Raw genomic sequence first — 16,593 nt, 5'->3', positions numbered from 1 at the left:
CATCATTCTGATACACAGGAAGTGTAAAATAGCAGTAAGTCCATGAATAGAGATCGTTTCATGATTCAAACAAATTAGCACTTTTAAGTCATGAGGTAGAACTGGACTCATGCTCCACAACAGCACTGGCTCAGCAAACATTTCTTGGGCACCTAACATGAGCCAGGCTCCCTCTGTAATTGAAAGGTCCATAGTCTATGGATAAGATAGGAACTGCGGTGAATAGAATGAACAACTAATGCCTTAATTGTACAAAGTCAACATGGAAAAGAAAAAATAGTAGGCAAAGGCCCAAAGATGAAACATTTTAAAGCAACAAGTGATATAAAACAAGAGAGCTCAGAAAATCACATATTACTACATCCTATGTGAGGATTTTGTGGTTATTATGCTTCTGTTTGGTAAGATTTAAGCTATCTATGAAGCCACATATAGTTTGAATTTGGTGACTGCCTTCTCTACTTGTCCCATCTGATTATAAGATATCAGCTGCTTAGTACCTCCTAGGTATGACCTCCAATAAACTCTTAGTGGGTTTCTATTTTTGGAAAACACGGCTTTTCCTCATCCATTGAAGTCTAAGATGTTTTATCAAGATTATCTGTAACTATAGGCTTAAGCTGAACTTGTCTTATCAGCACCAGGGAATCAACCCCTGTGGGATGAAAAATAGTAATATTAGTTATCACTTAAAATGATCTTACTTTGTGCCAGGCATGCATCATGCCATTTCATTTTCATAAAAACCCTTTGATATAGAGACAGTTATCCCCACTTTGCAGATGAAGATGAGGCTTAGAGTTTTCAAGTACCCTGTCCAAGGCCACATGGATTGTAAGTTGCAGACCATGTCTTAGAAGTGACACCAGGGTTGGAACATGAAGGTAAGCTCCAAACCACTGTCCTATTCAGTCTTTTCACACTCCATGATATAGCTTGAACTCACACACTCAATAAACTACATAATAAAAGCACTTACTTATCAAGAAAACAATATACAATACTTTCCTGGTTTTTCAATTGTTCATGAATTGCCCTAAGTTTACAACATTTTATTGTATTAAACAAAGTTACCCAGGTTTGTTAAAGTAGTTCTCAGGCCTTTTTAAATATTAATGGGCAAAAAAAGACCAGAATATGGAGCTTTTCCCCAATAGTTTGGACTATTCTAATTCTTACAGAATGAGAAGCAATATTCCTTCAGCTTTTCAAAGGTCTTCAAAGTGTAAGAGACCACCTATTAGCTGTTATGGTATTAGCCACCTCGTGTATCTTTACACATGCATTATACTAGTGAATTTTAAAAGAAATGGGGATTGATGGCTCTGTTGTCTTACTTTTCTTGTATGTGATTGGGGAGAATGTTAGGTGTGCACACGTGTACGTGCATGCATGCACACACGTACGTGCATGCATGCACACACACGCGCGCCCACACACACACACACGACTAAATGCATTTCTAAATGAATATGTGGATTCGTAAGCTTGCATGGAAATAAGAGATTGCCTGAGTAACAACTCTGCCTAACTAGCATGGTGATGGTGTATCACAAAGCCCCAGGATTTAAGAATGAAATAGATACAATTCCTGAAATTGGCAAGAATGGGTATATGACACCAATGTTTAGTCAAACACCACCAAAACAATTGGTCTGCGTGTTTTCTTTGGTATACCTGTTAGAGATTCCTCATTTCCTTATTAGACAAAGTAATTTCAAATTTCTGTTGGTGGTTTACTATGACAGATTCTCACTGTAGCAACAAGAACCAATTTCTCATTTATCTAGAGCTCAAACATGATTTTCAATATCCTGAACATAAGAAAACTAAAACAAATTCTATTTTCTATGTTTCTATGCTCAGTATACTACATACATGTACGTGTCAGAAGTTCAGTACATAGGAGAAGTATAGAGGGATGTTATCTCTCTCTCTTTGCCCACTGAAGTCTAAATGATTTAGAAGTTAATGTAAAATAAAGTGCACAAACTTGATTTTCGAATTACTCTCAGATAAGGAATAATTGTTAACTATTAAAATAAATATTAACATGAGAAAAGAAGGAGTAAATTTATAAAAAGCATATAAAGTATATAAAAAACATATAAAACTATATGCAAAAAGCATATTAATAGGAACACCATTTAGTGTTGGTGTACAGTTGGCGAACAGTGTTATCATTTGCAATAAGTCAATGTAACGATGGAAATAATGATTCTTTTGCCATGAAGAAAAGCTAAATGGATTTCTACTTTGCTCAATAAGGCAGAATGGCATGCACTGTATTTTGCTTCCATGAAAGCAATTAACACATTTTAAAAAACTGGCCATTTAAGTCATAAACTTTACCTGTTTGGAAAATTGGTTAATTTAGTACAGATTATTTTCCAACTGTCCTAGACAAAGTATTACTATAATGTTGCCATGTGTCTAATACTATGGAATAAAAATAAGACCTTTAAAATCATTTTGTAATTTTATCGTCCTTATACTCTTCAATAAAACTGATACAATTCTATTTAAATTTTAGAATAGGCGATAAAAATGCAATCATATGTTTTGTTTCCTAAGAAATGCCAGGTTAAAATGAAGAAATGTGATTGTTTTGAATACTCAATTATTTTGAATATTTTCCTGCTATATGTTATAAGTTATTTTCTTCTTTTTTCTATTTCATAGGCACCAGAAGTTCAGGAGGACACATATAGTGATAATACAACCTAAAACCTACACATGCGATTTTGAGATTACAACAGTTATTTGTAGATTTTAGACTATGTTCCATACTGCTAGACTGAGTACGACATGTTTGCCCTAACATCTTTTCCAAGCTTACAATATGGTCTCTAGTTTCAAGTGATGACAAAGACAGACTGGTAATCAGAAAGCAGGAAATTAATTTCTGAAAAATCCTTAAAGATTCCTTTGAAGTCTGATGTAACATCACCTCTTCAAGTACACTAACTGCACTTCCTTCAATGATTTGTTTTTACATTATTCTATTTACTCTTTAACTTTCTAAATTTAATTTGAATTGCATTTACACAAATGCATTTTTCTATATACACCCAACTATCCAGACCATGAACTTACTAGGTACACGCTGCTGAGATTTGAATGGAAGCAGTATGGCTCGAGCAAATGCAAGAAAGACTTCAAAGTTCTGAGTGAATTTGCATAGAGACATAAATTCTCCAGGATATTCAAAGCCATAAATTTGCTGCAGGACATATATAGCTCTCTCGTGGCTCACGGAAGCACAACAATTCTCTTTATTTCACATTTGTCTATTACCACGTTTTCTCCAAGAATCTTCACAGGCTCTCCTTCTTTGCCCGCACTGTTTTTATTTCTATATTCAGAATGTGCTAACGGGTAGCGGTTGCATTTAAAGTTAATAGTATTGGACAAGCTAAATGAATTTTAAACCCAGTTCTCTCCTCCTCCCTGTGCCCTGCCTAGACACACGCAGAGGTTGGGAGGTATAAACTATGGGCACTACCTGAGTTAAAAATGAAATAAAGAGTTTTTGCTTTTCAAAATTGTTGGATTAAATATGGTTGACCGTAAGAAAGATTTTATTTGGCTGTTCGAAATATATGTGTGTATGTATACATACAAAATATATATAATTTATAGTACGCATAACAATATATACATATATAAATATATGTAAACATAGGTATTTCATAATCTATGTGTATATATATTTATATATAATTTATATATATATATAAATTATATACATATGTATAAAACAAAAGTAAACAAATACATTGTTTGGACCAGAGGACAGAGGACAGCATTTTCCATTCAACATAAAAAGGAAACAATTGACTTAAAATATACCCCCTTAAGCTTCAGTCATTACTGAAAGTTTCAAAAGAGAATTTAGAAGAAAATGGCAGTTTATTTGTTTTTTAAAAACTCATACCAAAATATGAATTTCTTTTCCTAAATTAATCTCGGGATCCTGGATAAATGTCACAATGTCCCCATAGAGTGATAAAGGGTGAGAATCTGGCCCTGGATGACTACTATGAAGTGATTTCATAAATATTTCAAGTAATTGTCTTTCACTGTTTTAAATCACTGTTTTAAATGGCCATCCTCCTGTTTTGGTCTGCCTTCCATGCTCCCCACCACCCCCCATTTAAAAATAAAAGATATTGTTGCCAAACTGCCAAGCCTTAATCATTATAATAAAATAAACACCCCCTTTTCAATGCAAAAGAAAGTTTATCTAAACATGTACTAGCTCTTTGTACGTAAGCTGCATAAAATTCACTCCAAAATATCTTATGCAAATATGAAAGCATAAAGCAGTTATTTCATGACTAAACATTATTTTGCCTCTTCATCTTTCCAATTTATTTTCATACACGTACAACCTATAATGTAGACAGATGCACACTTGATGCAAATTAAAATAACATTTTTCCCATCAGCATTGTAACTGCTGAATTGATATATTTTAAAATTTTAATGATATAGACAAACAGTCTGATCACGATGCGTTAAGTTTATTTAAAAATATGCTTTGGAAATAAAAAAGCAATATGAACAATAAAAGTGAGTACACATTTGTTTGGTTCAGGTCAGACTTTTCTATGATGTGATCACACATTTTACAAAAGTGTGAAATTTCGTGCATGGAAAAAGACGACTTTTGTCCTGCCTGTGACATTTATGAGGATCACTTCACAATCCAGATTTAACTGAAAGGAAAAGTCATAGGAAGTTGAACATGTTGAGTTCAAAATAGCATTGTCTAAAAAGTTCCAAAGAAAATTAATAACAATTATGAAAATTAAAGTATTTAAAGGATGGGACCCCCAAATAAATTATTTCTTTGATAAGATGTTTAACGATGAAATATAGAAAGAAGAATCTCAAAACTGAAACCCTCTCTTAAAATGAAATGAAAATATAACTTATTAAAACTGTCCTTATGATATCATGTGGGGTATGAACAAAAGAACTCCATTATTTAGTTCCAGATACCTCATTTAAAATACATTTCTTAAAAATGTGAAAATCCTCAAAAAGTTGAAAGTCTTGATATTCAGCTAGATGTTTCAACCCAGACACCTCTCTGCAATCAAAAACTTTCCTCAAAATGGAATTATTTAGAAGCCCCAAACCAGTTTTTTCTCTCATGACATTATTCCATTGGAACAAAACACCTACGTTTCAAATTGAGACAACATTAAGATTTAATAAACTAGTTAAGGGAAGCTGAAAATCGCGAACACCCTGCCAATTTCCACAATGAGTTAAAATAGCCAATCCTCATCAGTGTCTTTTATAGAAATAAAATCAGGCGCATCATGAAATCTGTCACCGTACCTGCGTTTACTTTAAACGACTACGGCACACACGCTGTTAAGATCTTCACTCTGAGAAATAAAGCACACTTCATGTAACTGCTGCAAAACACTGCTGCAGAGGAGCCCAGTGCATTTTTTTTTTTCGGGCAACCGATCCAGCCTTTCCACCAGCCCTGTGACCTCTGAACTCCCTTCTGCCCCCCTCCTCTCGCTTCTGCAGTCAAAGCCTCGGAGCTGGTCTCATTTGCATAAGGCTCAGGCAGCCCTCCAGCAGCTGAAACGGAATGCTGGGTAAGGAATTGTGGAACTGCGGTTCTGCCAGAATACCTGAATCGCCCGAGAGCTGGAATACGCGATGGGGAGTGGGCACCAACTGCGCCGGGCTGTCCGCATCACACCCTCCCGCCTCCCCACCCCACCCCCGCGTCTATTAATGGATAAGTGTTTTTTAACTCTTTGTTTTGGAGTGCTGCTTTCCCCCCTCCCCACCAAAAAGAAGCTGTCAGCAGCGACAGTGGTAACCAAGGAAACTCAAATAGTCAAATACTTCATTTAAATACATGTGGAAGGCCAATTTAAAATTTTCATTAACTTCTCTTGTTTTTGAAACATAGCTATTTTTTTTCCCCTTCGAATACATAGTACACGCATAATCAGGGACATAGGGTATTTCTTTTTGTTGTGGTTTAAACAGCATCTTACAGGCATACAATTATTTGAGTCACTATACAAATACATGAAGTCACCGGTAATTCTATAAAATGTTAAACGTACTCTAGTGCCTTAGAGAAGATCATCCTAAATGGTGTCCAAGAAATTAATTGTAAAGAATTTAGGTCCCACGATGCCTTTAAAACAATACAGCAGTAAAAATGCAGAGCAAAGTTAAACTATGTGTTTTAATGTAAAGATTCATGCAGCAGTAATGCTTGTATGTCTTTGACAGAGATGTTCAGTGTTGTGCTATTATTTGCTAGAGTTATTTCTTCCTTGTCTTCCTACACACAGCAATCTCTCTATTTAAAACATAAACTCTCTTGCTCATAAACCTAAGAAGGGGTTATTTTCTAGATACAGAAGGTCATGTGTGTACATATTTTTATAAATACCCATGAAGGCACATATTCTTCTTTTCTAAATGGTGAGTCAATGGAAATATGCATCATAACATAATTAATCAATTCTTCTTTTTTAAATTAAGCTAATTTGTTTTCTCCACTAATGAGTGAATATTTATGAAATAAAAGGTTTAATGCAATAATATTTTCCATCTATCAAAAGAAATATAACATGCAAAATAAAAGGCACACAACAGATTACTATAGATATATACTATAGTTAAATATAAAATGCATTATTCTGGGAGATAGCATTATTAACATTTCAAAATTTTCTTGGTTTTAAAATTTTTTATTTAAATAATTAAATATACTAAACCTCTTGCAGTGCACTGAAAGACATCAATAAATTTTGAAGGATATATCATCCAAATCATAAGACACAAACTATTGCAATACAGGATTTTTTAATACCGGAAACATTAATGTGAAGCTTTTTATTTGAGCTATTTGTTAGTAGTATTCTGCTTTATGTTCTTTCTGAATCATAGAAGATTAGAAATTATTGAATGATTTTTAACCCATAAATTTTTAAATAGAATAAATAACTTTTCAGTTTACTATAATCATATAAACGTTTCTATATCACATCTGACTACATCAGCCATTTAATTGAATTGGGTCAATTCAAGTGCATCCTTCATATTACACACTGTAAATATCTTGCAAAGTTTTTGTTTAAGGCAAAACACACATCAGACCATCCTAATTTAAATCCAATCAAACACAAGGAAGTGTAGGAGTAATTTATAAAATCACTGACCTGTTCAAATAGCTGTAGTCTTAGTCCTTGCACTCTTTATTCATTAGAATCCAAAATAAATTGATTATCATTTTATAATGTGTGTCAGCATCACCGAAGGCACTGTTCTTCCTGGTTCAGCGGAATCTTCTGAAATTTGCCAGCCCTGTGTTTTATTGCTGGTACCGTATGCTTTATTGTTCAGCGACAAGAGCTTCACTCTGCACAAAGACTCATTACCTACTGCTTGCTGCACGGCATCAGCCTCACTGAGGCTGCCTATATGTGATCACATGGGAGTTTTGTCTGAGAAAGCCAGGCATGCCACTGACTTCACTGTGTGTATGGATATTTTTATCAGCTGAGGTCTGCTAGGAGGAAGGAATAACAGATTAGGAAGCTGCTCTAAGTCATTAATGCAGCACAACTTATGGAAATCCCTTCTCAAGATTTTTTTTTATTATAGAAAGCGTTTGAGCAGGCATTCAAAAGAAGTTCACTAGATTTTATTTTAATAAGAGGCTGGATAATAATTTAAGGAAGGGGAACTAGCAAAGAGCTATTTCCTACCTTCTGCTTTCTGAAAGTACTGTTGTACAAATGTTATTAAAGAGCCTTGCTTAACTGAATGATTTGACAGTATGTTTTAACCTTTAGATTGCTGGTGTTTATTTTTATTGGAGGAGGTTGCTCTCTAAAAGGATAAGTGGCTGTTTCCCTAAAAATCTCCTCAATGAAAATCTCAATCACTAATAGATACAATATATGAATAAAAATAAGATATATGACTAAAAATATGGATGTTCTAATTATTTTTGATAAAGTAGATGAGAGGGTGAGTCTCTTTTATTGATGTATATTAGTGAGGTAGATGATTAATTTATCTTCTCAAAAGATGACACATCCCTAGAACAGCTGACTTAAAAGAACAATGAAGATTTCAATTTAAAGATCTAAAGGACATGTGGTTCATATTAATTCTTAAAATCTCAGTAACTTATTTTAGACCGCTTACCTCAATAAAGCATATGGTTTACCTTATCTGATTTCAGTGTTAACAAGTAGTTTCAGAGCTGAGTACTCAACATTTACAGGAATTTTCTGCTATGTAAATATTGAATTAATACATATACATACACACACATAGGTATAGTCAGATTATCTTTCTAAAATACATTTAAAAATAATTACCTAAAATTATTTCTCAAAATTTGAAAATGGATTGTGTATTTCCAAATGAAAAAGCTATTTAATAATTGGAAGTTGATGAAAAAAATAAACTTCTTATCTCTTCAATAATCTAAATTGAATTTGTAACTGAAAGCTTGTTGCTTGTTAATCTCAATGGAAATCCTATGACAAGTACATGCAATGTGCAACAAAGAGCACAGAAAGAAAAGTCAGAAGCATCATAAATGAAGATCAGAAAATAAATTTTCTGTACAGTTATATAGTACATTTTAATAGTGTTTGTAAGTAATGCAGTAATCTTAAAAATAGTAAATCTGTATACCTGCTTAAACCTTCCATTAATGAGAAGTTATTTTTTGGAAATAATTATAACAAAATTTTTTGTGTCAATGGAAATTTTTAAAAATAATTTAAAGCCAGAATAGGCACATGTGGCTAAATATTTTAGCCAGTCTCTAAATACAATGATTTAACATCATGCTTTATAATATTTTTTGTAGTGGTAGCATTGATTTAGAATGTTTCATGACTTAAATAAATGCCTTTTCATGGATTTTTCTTAACATTGAAAAAATATTCAGATATGTTTTAAATGCCACCATTTTAATGCATTTGTTCCAATGCTCAAGTTCCTTTTTCCCCCTGCACACAAGAGCTACACTAAAGCTGCAAAACCTTGGGGCATTAAGAGGAAAAGGAAAACAGAGTGTTTCTGGCTTATAGTGTACCTCTGGGTTCTTAAAGATATGTACATTCTAGCTAATATCTTTGATGATGTCATCATGTTAATGTACAAGGAAATAAACAAAAGGCAGCCATTTTTCTCTTACTGCATCACTTCAAAAACAGTGAAATAAAATGGTTGCCAAATGGAAGGAAAGAATCAGTAGAAAACTGTTACTTCCAAATTCTTGGGATAGGGAGGGGCAATGGGTGTGAAATTAGAAATAAAAATCCATATATGTGAATTTTGTATGAATGTATGTGAAGAAATAATTTACAGTAAGAAAGAACTATAAATAAATACAAGGGATATAGAAATAGCTAGCAATTAAAACAAATTAGTAAAATAATGTCTCCAATGGAAAGATTATAGTCTGTAAACAATGTATTAAATGTAAAAGCTTACTAAATTCATTAATGTTGAAAAAGGTATTTAAAGGTGGACAACATAGTTGGAAAGACCTAGAAAGAGATAAAATGATCATGAAACAGTAGTAAGCTTCCCAGGTCTACTATTATCTTAAATGACCTTGGTGAGTTATTTTATCATCTTATGCCTTATTTGTCAAGTCTGCAAAACAGGAACAGAAAAATTTTTGGAAAGCATGTCATGGAAATATATAGCAATATTTTTATACTTCAGTTCCCTAAATTGGTTTTATTCAAGCATTGTCCACTAATATTAGTAAAATGAGAAAAAATGATGTAAAATTCTAATGATTATTTAAAAGAATTTTTAAATGCATTATCCTAATAGCCAAGACAAACAGGTATAATAAGTAGATAGGACTTTTGGAAACAAGAGGCAGTTTTTTCCTAATACATACAGAAAAAAAATAGAAATGAATTTAGTAAGTAATTTGAAACAAATCTCATAAAATTGCCTCAGAATTAAAACAAATTATAAAATATACCCATCCTTCCAATCAGAATTCTGGAACTCTGTCAGCGACATGACAAGACAATTGCAGTAGAGTTTCTGATTCTCACATTACACAATGAACAACAGTGCCTCTGCTTATACAACAGTTTCATCACCCAAGAGTTCTTTAAATTTGAAATTAACAGAGAAACACAAGATCACAGCTTAAAGAAGGAAATTCCATTCAAGATTAAAAGGACGTTTTAATTTACTTTGTATATTAAAAGCTGCGAATTCAAAAAGATATGTCAATTCTTATTATTGACTCTTAGTAGCTTGGCTTTTCTCTAATGACAAAGAGGCATAATAGAATCATTTTGTCTGCCCCCCTTTTCTCCAAAATAACTAAAGCTTGTCAGAAGTAATCCAGAATGTTTGCTATCCAGCTCCTGCAGTAATTTGGGCATAGACATGCTAAATGGATGGTCTCTTGAAATTTCTACTGCATGAAGGAAGATGGAAAAGATTAACTGATGCCATCACCTGTGTTTTCTAGAACTGTATTAGTTGGCATATATATATATATATTAATATATATATATCAGTACCTCCTGTTGGATTTACCCTTGATAAGGCTGGATTTTCTTGCTACCTTTATCTTTCTTTACGGTATGTTCAGAGAAGTCATTAAGTTGGCCATGTCAGACTCAAAATCCAGGACTAATTCAATTCAATTCAGCAAACATTTATTGAGAGTTTACTGTGTACCAAGCTCTGAGACAGTTGCTAGGGATATAAAAAATGAAATATACATTGTACCCAAGAAGATTGTAGTCTATCTAGGTTAAAAAAAAAAAAAGTGCTGAGCAAGTTACAGGAGGATGGTAAAGTAGAGATAATGTTTTCTAAAGTGAATATTTTGTTGACAACATGCATTATAGGTACAATCAATACAATTTCTTTTCAATATTGTTTCCTAAAGTCAGAAAATCATTACTATAATTAAAGTCATTTATCAAAAGACTTTATCATTTATTTAATCTCTATATCTATATATTACATATAATGGCTACATATTCCTATGCTATCCTTCTCATCAATAGGTTGAATCCAATTTCACTTGCCTTTACTCTAAGCTAGTCTTAATGATTTGCTTAATCCAATAGAGGCTGCAGAGGTGATGTTTTAGAAATTCCAAGGTTAGGTCCTAAGAAACTTTAAAGCTTCTACTTGGGCCTCTTGGAGCCTCTTGAGTCTTCCAGGAGCCTTGAGTTGCCATGTAAGAGGATTAATTACCCTAAGACTGCCTTGGAGAAGCCACATATAAGCACTTTGCTCAAACAGTCCAAACCGAGCCCAGGGTTCCGGCCATTCCTGATGCCTAACATGTATGTAAAGCCACCTTGGACCCTCCAAACCTACCCATCCACCAAACGGATATCATGAAGTGACCCTAGTTGTCACTATGTGGAGAAGCGCTCAGCTGAGTTTTTCTCAAATTCTTGTCCTACAGAATTCATAAGATGTAATAAAATGGTTGCTGTTTAGACACTAAGTGTTGTGGTAGTTACTCAGCAATTGATAACTGGAACCTATTTACATGTGTATGACAGAGACAACATAATAAACCTAAAAGTACATGAAAGGACTGTCTGATACATATATTCAGTGAAATGGATGAATTTAATGGATGCATTAAAAGAAAATACAACTTAGGAGGGCAGAGAAAGAAGCAAAAACAAATTCAGGGTGTGTCCAAAGCACATAAGGACTGATTTATCTAAGAAGATTGTATTGCAGGAATGGGGTTTCTGAACTAATAGGGAAGAGATTGCCTCACTAGCCAGGAGAAAAGGGAATTCCCAGTAACGGTACTTTGGGAAAAGCCCAGAAACATGGGCAAGAGCTTTACTAACTACAATGAGAGGACTTTGAGGAAGTGTTTTGGGTAACAGGAGATTTAGGCATGTGTTGGGAGGTTGAAGGAGAAAAGGAAGTCTGGTGCCCCTTCTTGGAGTGCAATGAAGCTTGAAGTGAGGAGATTTTTGCAACATATGAGATGTTGGGAAGTGACCAAGGCATAGGAAAAGCGGTATAGTCAAAGTGATGAATAAAGAAAGCAACTTTGGCAGTTGAGGCGTGTCTAGACTCGTAGAGCACCAAGGCAGCACGGAGGTTGAGGAAGAGGAGTTAAGAAGATATGATGAAAGCCTGAACTAAAGGTGACGATTGAGGAATGAGGAGAAAGGAATTCGTCAAAAAGAAAGAAGGAATTTTATATTGGTTGGATAAGCCAAGCTCTGATCTCATTTATAGCCTTAAAAGTCAATGGTTTTATGATTCAGTTACCAATTATATATGACAACTAGAGAGCATTTAACTAGTTTAGTTAGACAGATTTAGTAATTGTACGGGTATTTTGATTTGTATTGGCCTCAGTTTGTCTACTTTCAAATATTGTGAAAATTTGTTAATATCAAATATTGTTAATGTTGTGTTTGGGAAGCTGCAAAAGACTATAAAACAACAAGACCTTCCTTAAATACAGTACATAGAGGAGACCATTTATATTTCTTTCTGCTGTCTGATTCCTAAGTTGGGAAAAGACAAACATGTCTTAATTGTGCAAAGATTAAAAAGATAGATAATTTTGGATAATGCAAACTAAGACAAAACACACCCCACCCCGCAAAACCACACACCATTACCTATCGAAGTAAACAAGCCTATTGGAGTTTTATTTTTCTGATTCTTCATTCTATCTGGATATTAGACTACCAAAGTAGCAGATGTTAAGTTAAGCAGCTAGTGAACGGCCACTCAGAATGATGCAGGTTAAATGGTAGGAATAGCTCTATAACTGCTGCTGCTGCATATACAGTATGTACATAAATCATCTGAACGTGGCTGTAAAGAAGTCTTTATGCAAAGTGACCCAGAGAAGAAAGTATCTAGGTTCCCCCCCAACCTTCATTCTCTTTATCACCACAAAGGCATCAGAAAACAGCATTTATAAAGAGAAAAGAGTAAATGAGGCAAACTTCCTCTCTGAGAACACAAAGGATACATTTATTTCTTAGTGACCATCAGAGTTGATTATAATGATTTCTTCTTATTAATGAATTAGATGTCTAACCAGAGACCAAAAATATGGAGTCAAACAGCATATGCAAAAGCAAACGTGGACTGAGCAGGTAAAAAAGAAAAAAATAATAATTTAATAGGACCAGTGGCTTTTCCATGTCAATGGGAAGGTTACATCATAACTAGAAGGGCTATGACACTGCTTTGGGGTTCAAGGCACAAGAAAGAGTTTCCTATATTTTATTTCACCAATACAAGTCTATAGATACTTGGCTAATAGATTGAATCTACTTTGATTTGTGTAACAGACACATACAGAAACAGTTTTGGCATATTATTTACCTGAGTTTGTTCATTCATTCATTCACTCACACATTTATTCATTTTACATTCACTGAATACTATATGCTCAGGATCTGGTTTGGTGCTCTGACAGGTTAAAGAGATGAATAAGTCACAGTCTTCAAGCTAAGTGGCTTTCCATCTAGAGGTAGGGACCTATATAAAGAGATAGATACAGCATAATGGGATACATTCTCTAACTGAAAATTATATAAGAACATAAAGACGGGAGTGAATAAACTATATAAAAATAGCTAACAGTTATCAAACACTTAACCAGGACTGAAGTGTTTTACTTTACGTGTATTAATTGATTCACATAACCATTGCAACAAGCCTATGAGGTAATTACTTTTACTATCTCCATTTCATTGATGAGACAACTAAGGCATAGACTGGTTAAGTGACTTGCCAAGGTGACAGAGTCAGTATCCAAATCCAGGTAGTATGGCTTTAATGCAGTGTGGCTCTACTGGTATCATGTTACTTACGGTAGTCACAGTGGGCTTCATAGAGGAGGTGACATGGAAAATAAATCTTAAGGGATGAGTAGGAGTTCTTTTGTGGAAAAGGAAAAGAGTATTCTGGGAAGAAGAGCTATAATACATACAGATTCTGAGGCATGACTAATGTATATGTGAAAGAAACTAAAAATTTCACTGTGAAAATGGTAACGTTATTCGATCTTGATATGGGATTGTGCATTTGTAATGCAGGGTTGTTTGGAGTTCAACTAAGAATCAATTTGTACTTACAGGGGATGTTTAAGTGGCTTGACTACAACTGTGTTTTATTAGGTAACTCAGGAGAATGAATTAGAGAGAGGGTCTAGAAGAAAGGAGACCAAATGAGACAGTTGAAATATCCTAGAAAAAAGTTATAAAGCTCTGAATGAAAACAGTGGCAGCCCTGGGGATGGAGAGGAAAGATATTAAGGAAATAAATCAACAGATACTTAAGTGGGAGTGAGGGGGAACCCTGAATCTAGGATTTTTAATTTAGGAGACAGTATGGATGAAGATACCAGTAACCATGGATAGACATATAAGAGGAACTCTTTTCGTGCCTAGTGCAGCTATGGCTCATGGTCTCAAGGAGCACCTGAATTGTGTAGAAACTCCAAAGCATTGGATAAACTGACTAGTGTGTTTGCTCCTTGTCCATCTACAAGTCCCCACAAGCTGAAGGAATGTTTCCCCCTAATCATTTTCCTAAGGAAGAGACATAAGTATGCCTTAACAGAAGATGAAGTAAAGAAGATCTGCATGCAGGGTTTCATTAAGATTGATGGCAAGGTTCACACTGATATAACCTACCCTGATGGTTTTATGGATGTCATCAGTATTGACAAGACTGGAGAGAATTTTCGTCTGATCCATGACAACAAGGATCGCTTTGCTATTCATCATATTACACCTGAGGAGGCCAAGTGTAAGTTGTGCAACATGAGAAAGATCTTTGTGGGCACAAAAGGAATCCCTCATCTGGTGACCCATGGTGCTTGCACCATCAGCTACCCTGATCCCCTCGTCAAGGTAAATGACACCATTCAAATTGATTTGGAGACTGGCAAGATTACTGATTTTGTCAAATTTGACACTGGTAACCTGAGCATGGTGACTGGAGATGCTAACCTGGGAAGAATTGGTGTGATCACCAACCAGAAAAGACATTCTGTTTCTTTTGATATAGTTCATGTGAAAGATGCCAATGGCAACAGCTTTGCCATCTGGCTCTCCAACATTTTTGTTATTGGCAAAAACAACAAACCATGGATCTCTCCAGGGAAGGGGTATCTGCCTTACCATTGCTGAGAAGAGAGACAAGAGACTGGCGGCCAAACAGAGCACTGGATAAAATGATCTCTAGGTGACATGATTGGGAAAGTCTTTGTACTTAATTAAAGATAATAATACATTAAAAAAGAAAGGAAGAGGGCTTCCCTGGTGGTGCAGTGGTTGAGAGTCCGCCTGCCGATGCAGGGGACACGGGTTCGTGCCCCGGTCTGGGAGCGGCTGGGCCCGTGAGCCATGGCCGCTGAGCCTGCGCGTCTGGAGCCTGTGCTCCGCAACGGGAGAGGCCACAACAGTGCGAGGCCCGCGTACCGCAAAAAAAAATAAAAATAAATAAAAAATAAAAGAATAAAAATAAAAAAAGAAAGAAAGAAAGAAATACAGGAGGAATATCAGATATGGAGCCACTCAGTGGTAAATACTGAATGCCTACCATGCACCTGGCAAGAGTACATGGTTCTAAGAACACAAAGATTCCTTCTTGGCCTCTGAGTGCCCAATGCCTGGCAGAGGAGCTCATAGACAAAATCGATTACCTAGATAAACAATTCCCTCCATCACAGCTAACTTTTAAGAGAACAGAATTTCTCTCAGTGGCCTGATTAAAGGTAAAGAAAGAAAAACAACTTCACAATCAAACTTCAAATCTGGAATACCATCAATTGAACTTAATTGTGGTACTCAGATAAGGAAACTATTATTAAAGTGTTCTATGCAGATTAAAATCATGATCCAGATCACAAAATCCACCTCTGTGCTTTATATTAAACATACGACATGAAGAAATACAAGAAACAAATGAGATTTCTCCTTTAGGCAAATTTTTTAATGAGCTTAATCCCGTGGCTTGCTATTAATGCTAGTGACTGGTTTCTTTGAAATGAAGCATGCATTTTCTTCCTTGTTCATAAAGTCGGCTTCCTGTTTAGTATTCACTATTCATGTCTGTTTTATCAAAGAGCACTATTACATGAAACCATGATCCAAGCATGTTTGGCTCTGATTTTTATCTCTGGAGGGAAGGAAATTATACACCCTTATAATACTAGTATATGATTGTTATGTACACATGCGATCATAGTGCATATGTGTTCCTTCGTATTGGAAGGTGGTGTTATTTAATTCGGTCGTTAGGCTAAAGAACCTTGTCTTGGTCACATGTGTCTTAGTTTAGAACATCAACATGCCATTGAAGAAAAGCCATTAGCCTTGTAAATAAACAGTAAAAACAAGTTTTGATCACAGTCTCATTTAAACTCTAGATATTCTAAGAATTTCTTATGTGGGATTAAGAATAGAGAGAACGGTAAATACATTTTATCTGAATACTATAACTCCTGATAACTTTAGCCGACAACTGGGGATACCACAGCTATTGCTACTCTTTGGAAGCCAAAGCAAGATT

At 34.9% G+C, this 16,593-nt stretch overlaps 1 protein-coding gene and 1 pseudogene across 7 annotated transcripts in view; one reads left to right on the top strand and one right to left on the bottom strand.

The window, feature by feature from the left end:
* CSRNP3 (cysteine and serine rich nuclear protein 3) overlaps positions 1 to 16,593 on the bottom strand; it is a 189,224-nt gene that overhangs the window by 80,739 nt on the left and 91,892 nt on the right. The window contains exons 1-2 of one of the 6 annotated variants that reach the window (XM_079925141.1): positions 7,215 to 7,813; positions 5,353 to 5,402 (exon numbers count right to left, since the gene is read on the bottom strand). The exons of the other annotated variants lie outside the window; for them this stretch is intronic. The gene's annotated coding sequence lies outside the window, so the exon portion shown is untranslated. Of the gene's footprint in view, positions 1 to 5,352; positions 5,403 to 7,214; positions 7,814 to 16,593 lie in introns of those variants that run through there. 6 annotated transcript variants of the gene reach the window in all.
* Positions 14,473 to 15,252, top strand: LOC307188065 (small ribosomal subunit protein eS4-like; annotated as a pseudogene). Its single transcript has one exon. The product of its transcript is annotated as a small ribosomal subunit protein eS4-like (transcript).

This window comes from Stenella coeruleoalba, assembly GCF_951394435.1.
Source record: "Stenella coeruleoalba genome assembly, chromosome: 6".
In the NCBI taxonomy this organism is placed as follows: Eukaryota; Metazoa; Chordata; class Mammalia; order Artiodactyla; family Delphinidae; genus Stenella; species Stenella coeruleoalba.
The sequence above is the reverse complement of the archived record's forward strand: the minus strand, read 5'-3'. Positions and strand labels throughout refer to the sequence as shown.